Source organism: Nelumbo lutea, chromosome 1, assembly GCF_056320005.1.
Source record: "Nelumbo lutea isolate HS-2025 chromosome 1, American lotus-T2T, whole genome shotgun sequence".
Taxonomy (NCBI): domain Eukaryota; kingdom Viridiplantae; phylum Streptophyta; class Magnoliopsida; order Proteales; family Nelumbonaceae; genus Nelumbo; species Nelumbo lutea.
In genome coordinates this window covers 97,508,147-97,518,498 of record NC_142684.1, presented here as the reverse complement: position 1 = coordinate 97,518,498, position 10,352 = coordinate 97,508,147, and the positions used below count along the sequence as shown (strand labels likewise).

The window sequence follows — 10,352 nt, the reverse complement described above, 5'->3', positions numbered from 1 at the left end:
ATCCAGCCACATGTAGCAGCAGCTTTAACTGATTTTTTTTCTTTTCTTTTTTTATTTACTTTAGAGCCTCTATGACTATCAGTTGCATTTATAAAAAAAATCTGGCCTTCTACTGCCAAATTGATACACAGGCTGTATCCTGTGTCTCCCCACTCTTCAAGGATCATAAGTCATGACTATTGTATTCCAGGGAAGTCACTGCTCCTCCTAGGATTCCAAGCCAAGGTAGAAAAGTATGAAAAAAAAGGATAAACAGTCTGAAAATGTAGATGAAACAAATTATCTTACTCTTGTTTATGAAACAAATGGAGTCCTATTGTCTTTCATATCTTTTGTGCAGGGGGGAGAAGCAGGAAGAGGAGATCAATACCCTATTCAACAATAGCCATTTTCCTGGAGCTTCAAGACCCAGAAGTGAGTCAGATAAAGTATCAGCAGGCAAAATGGATTTTCGACCTCTTGTGCCAACTTCTATGAAAGCCCTGAACCACTAATCCATACTCCAAAGTTCAGCTTATTAACTGTAGACCTTCCAAAACTATCAAAACTATCTTTTTCAGTCCTTGACCAAGCCAAACTCTCCTTCAGAAATTATATATATATATATATATATATATATATATATATATATATATATATATGAAAATCAATGCCATTCTACAAAGATATGCTTCACATGTCCTTAGACGTGGAAGGACACATCTTGAAATGTTGCAGTGTGGATGAATAGGTTGATATTGGTCTTACCACAATGGAGTGTGCAGGATGGCTAAAAACTGCAGATAACAATTTGCCAGTCATACTAGACAGCTGCTTCATGTCCTTGTATTCGAGGGCAGGCTACTTGTAGACATCACCCCTACCAGCTCTATTGTGCTTACAGTCATAGACACATCAATTGAGGGCATGTGTGATAAAAATTGTGTGAACTCAATCATTGGATTTGGAACTGCATTCAAACTACAGAAATACAATGTAAATGAGTACAAATGTAGGATAACAATGCTACACAATATATAGCATTAGCTATTGGACGCTTTTACCAAAAAGAAAAAAAAAAAAAAAAAAAACCTATTAGATGCATCTTCATACAATTATAGAAGCAAATATACAGGCATCTAATATTTGTTCAATCTTGTATCTGAGATATTTTGCCAAATTTGTATTTCACAAGATTTAACAACTGTAGAAATCTTTATGGAGCCAAGCCCATGTATTTTGGTTAATTAACATCTATAAGTGCCATTTAACAAGGATTTTAATGCATGGTATATGACCAGGTTCAAAGCATCTGAACAAATGTAATCAAATGCTCATGGATTTCCATTCATGGTCACTTTGGTAGCAATAGAAGTTGTAAGGATGCTTACACTTGTTGATATGTATATCAATTGATGTAGTAGTAAAATCTCCAGATGTCAAGCATGACACATTGGGTAATGGCCTTTTTTTTTAACCAAGAGATTGCTAATCAACTGAAAATTTCGCAGGCAGTGTTGTTCTATTTTACATTATATATGATACATGTGGATATGCTGTCATATATAAGTTGCCCTTAACATATAACCTTGAATGATGAAAGTTTTAAGAACACTTTGAGAAGACTTATGGTAAATAGATATGATGAGTAGTACCCTAGGACGGTTCTACAAAGAACCTTCCAATGGACCTAACTTCTTGTTGTAAAGCAACACAAACTCTGGAAGTTACCAGCTCTAAATGAACAAACAAATAAAAAAGTTCTCCATTTTTTTCTGACTTTTGTCTGGTTTTGGCAGGTAGGAGAAGTTTGTAGTTAATATGAAATTTTTGCATCATTTTAAATCTCTAGAAACAAAAAGACAATGTCTATTTTTATCTTCAACATCAAAGCAATTATAATCTAGTGTAAACAGAGAAGGATTAGATTTGAGTATCACACATACGCTCTCCATAAACATAAAGATGTAAGTCATGGATGAGAATAATCAAGAGCAGTATTGTAGCTTGATAAAATAAAAACAATGCTAAATAGTAAAAATAGTACTGGATACAAGGAAAATGAACTTAGGCCAGGTCATGCCACTGCATGAGTCTCTGTCTCTTTGATATAATAAAGTCCATAAAATTACACATTCTCATTGTGTACAGGTGCAGTTCACTTTTATGAATCCTAGCTATGACTTTTCTTTGGAAGGTTGACCAGACCAAAATCTAGGCAACCAATTTACACAAGCTATCCAACATTTCTTTTCATTTCCTCTCCTTGAATAAATTATGAGAGACAAAGAGGGCAGGAAAAACCTTATTTTTTCCTTATGGTTAAAAATTAGAATACTTTGACAAAGCTGACACATGTGATATTAATTACATAAACAGTTGACAATATTGTTTGGTATGAAAAGGTGTATTTGTGTGGAATAGCTAGATAATTAATATCTCAAGGATGGTAATACCAGGACGATCGTGCTAAAACAATAAGAAGTGCTTCATTTGGATAGATGATAAATAGTGTGATTAAGGATTTCTGTTAGTGAGAAGAAAAACCACGAGAGACAAAGAGTAATTAGGGAGAACAAAATGAGGGTCATATCCCTCACTATCCATTGTTTTTACTATCCAGAAGTAATTTATAAGTACAAATAATACCCCTCAACAAGAAGTATCAACTAATACATATATTGACAACACTCCCTCTCAAGCAGGTTACAAATATCTAGCATGCCTAATTTACACATTTCAACTAAGATTCCTCAATAGCATTTGTCAATATATCAGCTAATTGATCACTTGTCTTCAGATACATCAAACAAATTTCTGTAGAGGCAACCTTCTCATGGATGAAATATCAATCAATTTGTGTTTATCTCTATCATGCTGCACAGGATTTGTGTCATGCTGATAGCCGCATTTTTCCATAATAAAAGAAAATGCATTACTAAAAGGCAAATTAGAAGACACAGAGAGCTTTGCATCTAGAGCAAAAAGGCCCCAACAGATACACACAATGTCTCACCAAGCTCTGAACAGGAAAACAGAATCTATGCAGTATGCACCCTTTACGCCCCCCCCCCCCAAAAAAAAAAAAGAAAAAAGAAAAAAAGAAAAAGAAAAGAAAAAGCAAAACAAAACAAACCGGTCCCTTCCCCATTTTCCATCATGATACAAGTACAGCAAATGGCAAACAATCTGCAAGACATCTAAAAACACAAAAAAGCAGATTATAAGGAACCATAGGAAACAAAAGTATAGATTGAATATATTGTACAACTATGTTTTTCCTTACAATCAACAATGGGTAAAGGAAGATCAAATCAATTGGGAGGTGTTGTTATCATAGGCCTTTTGTATCTTGTATACACCTGAATCTCTTTGTGCTCACTACTGGACAAGAAAGAGAAAACTTTCATGATCGTCATCATCTAAGCTTTGTCCCATCTATATGGACTCGACTTCAAAGAGAAACCTTTAGGCGACAAAAAAAGGAACAAGAACTAGAAATGGTAAATGAATTTGCAAGTTGCAACTCTTTACTATAGAGGGGCAGCGAAAGACAAGAAGGAACAAACTCACAAAAACAGAGACAAACTTTTTTTAGTAACTGGACCATAAACTTCATACCCTTTCTGAGAGCCAAAATACCTACAATATACACCAGAAAAGCCTTGGAATCAAGTTTAGATTGATGATAACATGACACCATAGTTTTCAAGGCACCAAGGCGAGGCTAGGTGATAGGTTGGCATGCAATGGAATTTGTTAAATAAAAAAAACATGAATCCTAGGGTAATTCTCTAAGTTCCATAGCAACCAACTATCATCTATAATTAATAATTATCTATAAGCTTGATAAGAAAAATATAAGATTCATATTTAAACATAGACAATCAACATATTCATGAGAATAAAATGAAGAAAAGAAAAGAAATTTCAGAAAACATATGGGCTGAGCCCCTGTTTTCTGTTCTAGGAAAAGAAGAAAACAAAGAGCGGAAGGGAGAGAGAAGAAGAAGAAGATGGAAATGATGAAGAATGTATTGATTCGACAAAATTTTAATTTTTCCCTTGCTTATTGGTTCAGATTTTGAATTCCTTGAGGATTAAAAATGGCATAAACCAATATGCATTGATTGAACCCTTTAACAAATAAGAAAATAATAAGAAACTAATATATGAACCCACAAAATGAACATTTTATTTTAATAATGTCTATTTTATTATTATTATAATCCCAAGGTACAAAGAATACAAGAGAATTTCATAGCGCCATGTACAAAATAGTCGGGCAATTAAGCGAGGTGACCCTCCATGGGTGGCCTTGTCACCTAGGCATCAACTTGACAACTATGCTAACACATGAAAGAAATGAACACAACAAAAGACTTCTGGAGCAGGACTAAACACTTTATGATCTGGACATAGGACTTGATATGGAAATTTAAATTGAAAAACAATGTAAGGCATACAATTAATCAGGTAAACTATCAATAAAATAGCTTCAAACCAATTTTTTTGAGACATGCATACTGAAATCTATAAACCACCTCCAATAGGTGTCTATTTTATGCATTCTACACCATTTTATTGTGAGCTTTAAAAATTGTCAGTTTGATGGATAATCTCATGATCAACAAAATAACTAAGAGAAGTTCCGCTATATTTCCTCCCAATGTCAAATCTAGAACACTTACGCCCCGTTTGGTTCGCTGGAATAGGGATTTGGAATCGGAACCAGAATGAGCTATTCTGATTCCAACTGTTTGGTCAGGCAGAATTGGAATCACATTCCCATTCCTGATGGAATGGCATTCCCCCATTTGAGGGAATGGCCAATTCCCTGCCCCTCCCTTGGGAATGAAATCCCATTCCTGCTGATTCCAATTCCCATTCCCATTCCGGTCTGAACCAAACAGACTATAGGAATAATCCAGTCCGGTTCCAATTCCGATTCCGACTGCGAACCAAACAGACCCTTGATTTTTTTCTCAAATTGGATAAACACCACTTATTTTTTTTTAATAACCAGAGGGACTTCATCTCTAGTCCTCATTAAATAAACCCAAGTACAAGGAGAATAGTATTCCATAAAGGTAACAATATAACAAATCCAAACAAACAATTGATCCTCCAAGAACCTCAAATATCAATATACACTGGTTTAAATGCAATAGGACTTTTATTATCACTTTGAAGAAATGTTGACCAACAAACAAAAATAACCAGAAGAGAAAACAAGCACTCTTTCTTATTAGGCTAATTAGACTTGTATACAACTGGTGTCAATGAAGTAGAATTAAATTGATTAGAAACATCCAAGAAGTAGAGACCATTGACTTTACAACCACATCAAATCATCTTCTTTATTACCAAGTCCTAGAAAACAAAATGAGAAATAAAGTCGCACAACAATTCAAGAACTTGGTTAAAATAATGATCGATAATAAATTAGTGAAATTTTGGGAACACAAAGAACAGAAGATAAGGAAAGAGTAGGGAGTACATTAACTATTCCTTTACTAGATATAGTTTAAAGTAAACGATCATCAACACAAACTTTATACTGAAAAGGCAAAGAAAATATGGTTGGTTTACAGGTCGTATAATTGGGTAGAATCTGACAACAGGAATAGTGCCTGTGCAGATCTTGGCATCACCCTATGCCATAGTAATGTAAGTAGCTTTTTAAGGGAATCAGTTCTTAAAAGAAAATCTGTTGAGCCCTAGAGATCAATAGGCTCTTTTTTTTCATAAATAACAGAGAATGCCATTTATATTTGAGGAGAAAAAAAAATACAGCACTACTTACCAAATGATTTGGAGGACCGAACATGTATAATAGTCAAAGACCATCAATATCACACCAATGCTCATCTCAACTAAGCCATGTTCAAAATATGAAATTGGCTACACGAATCCTGTTCTGTCATTCCACCTGCTCAGGTCAGTATCACAGTAATACATGTAAAGATCAGTTACATATTATCAAGAGGCTCTGACACCAAGTAGTGATTTAGGGTTTCTGTTATAAAATAGAGGATATGAAGGGAGAGAGAGAGAGAGAATAGTTACGAAAAGTAGAATTCCACATCTTTCAATGTCCATCTTTACACAAATACCTACATAGACTGACAACAAATAGTTATCTTCTACAATCACAAATATTTAATGCAAACAGCATGCTTGCCTCATTCTTCCTGAGAATGAGGAAACATCAGTCTCATACTCCTTCCTGAGAAATTCCTTTGCTTTTTTTGAAAGTAAACTTCCTGAATAAGTCATTGAAAGGAAGGTTGCTTACTGACCTGAATATGAAGTTTTGTGGGATTCACCTTGCCTCAAAGGTTTGCTGCATTGACAACTCCGAAATTGGGACATTCAGAAAAAAAGTGGAAATTTGAGAAGGTTTGGGATTGGTGAATCCATTTTCTGATGCTCTGTTATCATCCCAAATCTTTGAGGATCAATGCTTTCCATGGTTTTAAAAGCTTCAAAGATAAAACCCAGATAGCTACTTTGATGGGGATGACACTAGCATTGGTTACCCAGAAGTTGAAAAGTAAATAAGATACAGAAGGTTTCATCACTAACAACACATTGAAATGGATCAGGGATAAGGAAGTTGAATGAACCAATGCAGGACTGCAGTTCTGTTAAGAGGCTATTGCTTGAAGGGTTAGATATTAGATTAAATCTCATAGGCTGTAATAGTTGGTCCTTTCAAGTTGGGAAAACCCACATCTTGGAAATTATAATTAAACATAGATGGAGCATCTAGAGGACCAAGGCCCAAAGTGGAGAAGGTGGTAGAATTCTAGACTGGAAAGGCTATCTTTTTATTGAGTTTAATCATGAATATAAATGCTGCTAAGACAGTTTTGACTACAAACCATGCAAGATGGTATATAGCATTTGTTATCCATTAGAATTGAAGTTTATCTGAAGATTGAGGTGGAATTTGTCACACTTGTAAATATTATGAAGGATCACACTTACCCACCTTGATGTATCCAACTATGGTGGAAGACATCCTTAGTACCCCCCAATAGAATGTCGAGATTTATCATACTTGCAGAGTGCAATTAGCAAGCTGACAGGCTTGCTTAACTAGGTGCTACTTCTCAAAGACTTGTATTTCACTGTAAAGACTTTCTTAGAGAGATTACTGTTTTACCAATTTCATCATCATCATCATCCATGCCTTACCCCAACTATATGGAGTCGGCTACATGAATCTTGTTTTGCCAATCCGTTTCTATTTAAATCCATATCCACTATTAAATTATTAGTGCTTAAATCATTTCTTACTACTTCTACCAATGTCCTTTTTGGTCTACCAGCCCCTTCAATGTGTGACAAATCACTTCTTCTAACTGGTGCAGTTGGTGGTCTTCTATGCACATGTCCATACCATCTTAGTCTACTCTCTCTCATTTTGTCACCTATTTGAGCTACTCCTAGGTTCCTATGGATAATTTTGTTCCTAATCCTATCCTTTCTAGTTTTTCCACTCATCCATCTTAGAGTTCGCATTTCTTCACATTCATTTTCTAGACATGTTTCCTGACTGCCCAACACTCTGCTTCATACAACATAGCTGGTCTTACAACTGTTTTATAGAGTTCTTGGACTAGCTTCTTTACCCGCCCCATCCAGAAGAATGCAGGAACCCTTGCCCATTTGACACCACAACTGAGTGTTCCCAAATCCCAAGTTAATAAGCAGAAATCGATTCCTCCTTACAAATTGGCATTGGATACAACTCTAGGAAATAACTACCAAAATGGGGATTACAGCATAATTGCTTTCTGTACTTTACACTGAACACCTTAATGAACTTTGGATATGACTTCAGATTGGATTATAGTATAACGATAACTACCCCCATTACAGTCGAACCCCATACCCTACTAATTACCTATATTTCTTTTTTCTTTTATAAAATTAATTACCTATATTTCTCATCATCAAACTTCCTCAACAAATAATTTCGTTTCCTCTCAATCATTCCCCCTTTTACTTCTTGATAAGAGACTTACTGTACAGCACGTTAGGAGTGGATGTTACCAAATGATTATGCTATTCTAGAAGACTTGTCTTAACTACTGTAGGTTAATTTGTTCTGGATGTACTTAGTCAGGCTATTCCCAATTTTACGTATCTTATTATCATTTACCACCTCCAACATTAATTTTTTTCTCTTTTCCTTTTCTTCTTTGATAGGAAGAGAGTGAAAAAGGACAGAAACCACTTTTTATGACCTACATTAAGAGAATTCCCTCATGAACTGAGCACAGCAGGCACTACAAATGTGAATCCTTTTTTTTAAATGTTAGGACAAAATGGAATTTGTACTTTAAACCATAAGAATAAATTTCCATGAGATATTTTAGGCTGAGATCCTACAAAAAAGAAGAATATAAGTACCACGAATCCATTAGTCTAATATGAAATTCCAATGATCACAAACCATAAACAGTTTGTTAACAAGATCCAGAGAGTTCCAAATCAAGCAAAAACAGACCTGGAAGAATCAGATTCAGATCATAGCCATGAATTTCCATCACAAAATCGTCACACTGATGGGATCCCAAAAGGAGCCCTCCAACGACTACGATTGAAGATTAAGATTCAGTTGAAAATGTCTAAAAGCTCTTAAGACCAAATAAAATAACCCAACAAACTTTGGACTCTGATGTTTTCTTTATATGAACAATTTGTATTTGAATTTTGAAAGAATGAAAAAAATTTGAAAAAATAGGGTGGAAAAGTGACAGAATCCTGAAGGTAGAACTCACAAGAATACCAGGAATTAGTGACAAATCTTGATGAGAACCCATTAAGCTGAAAGTTATCTAACTGGATATTTTTTACAGTTTCTCCATCTCAAGCGCTCGAGAAATCCCATGAATCGTCAACCCCCTTGAAGTGACAACATCTGGCGCTGTGAATTCCACTCCATTAATAGTCAGAATTTCAGTAAATTAACCTCATTTGTTATCTGTAAATTTTGATCGGGTGACAAAATCCTGAGAGATGCTTTCTCCGGCAGTGAAGCCAGCTCTCTTTATGTTAATCTCTCAGGCACAATATGGACCCTCGAAGTCCTCTCAAGCGACGGTAATGACAATACAACGTAAGCCAAATCCAGTGGAGCAAAGATGCAGAAAAAAAAACTCAAATCCACAATCATCTCGCAGAATCCCATCAAGGAACTAATGCAATCCAATCACAAAAGAAATAAACCCATTTGAGCTCAGAATTCTGAGAATTCGAGTCTAATACACCGTGTTTCTTGTTTCAGTTGCATCGGCAAGAGGCTCACGTTAGAATTGGAGATGAGTGAACGAAAAAAAAAAATCCCAGACCGGTTCAATTTCATGCGTGTCAAACGAAGTGAAAGGCCCAAGAACTCCATGAATCGCGTAGGGGTGTTTGAATGAAGATACGCGAATAAGAAATCAAACCCGATTAAATTCAATGTTTGTTTCTTCCCTACCAACCTTAGTGATTGGCAGGTTCTTCCCATGAAGAAGGGAAAGAATGAAGTTAGCTGAAAAGGTCTTCCAGGAAAAGATTGGTGGAAGAAAGTGTGGTGATGGAAAAAACTCCTATCATACACGGAGAAAGAGAGCCGTTGGAGATTTCATGTTTTCCGATGGCGAAAATTGTGGATTTTGAATGTGGGAGAAATACTTCGGAGGGAATTTGGAGAAATCCTGGAGCATGGCCACCAATTCGAACAAGAACCCTCCATTGCTGCAAGGTACGAGTCATGTCTCAAACACACGTCTCAAAAACGCATGCACACACACACGCAGAGATTTAGCTGCAGAAAAAAGAGATACACACGCAGAGATTTAGCTGCTGAAAGAAGAGATACACACGCAGAGATTCAGTTGCAGAAAGAAGAGATAGACGGGTTTTATGCGGACCAAACCAGAGGAAACAGGATGGAAGGCAGCAGCCCGCTCACTGAGAGTCTGAACTCTGAACTATAAATTCTTGGTTGGGTTTCTATGAATCCGGATCTGCTCATGCGCTTCATATTCTCACAGCAAGTCCTGGCCGCACATCGAGAACATCTATCGTAGTTGTATTTATTATTTATTGTAGATGTTCCCAATTGGAATGTGATTCTAAGGTCGATGTGAGGCGCACTCTGTCTCTGTGAAGAGCAGATCTCAATTCGGTTTCTTGATGGAAGAAACAAAGAAGATACCGTTGGTCATATAAAGTAAACTGGCAAAAACATGGACTGGGCCGAGCCTAGAACTAGAAGAGCCTTTTAGTAAGAATTGACAAGGCCCAGCCCTATAGGGGCCCAGGGCGACTGTACATAAATCATATATACGGTAGCATTTGGACCGAGCCTT

General features: G+C 36.1%; 1 long non-coding RNA gene across 1 annotated transcript; it reads right to left on the bottom strand.

The window, feature by feature from the left end:
* Nucleotides 1-618: 618 nt before the first annotated feature.
* On the bottom strand, nt 619-10,273 carry LOC148876318 (uncharacterized). The gene is made up of 3 exons (XR_016102312.1): nt 9,912-10,273; nt 5,786-9,805; nt 619-960 (listed from the first exon to the last, which is right to left on the bottom strand). It is a non-coding gene; the product is annotated as an uncharacterized LOC148876318 (long non-coding RNA).
* Nucleotides 10,274-10,352: the final 79 nt, after the last annotated feature.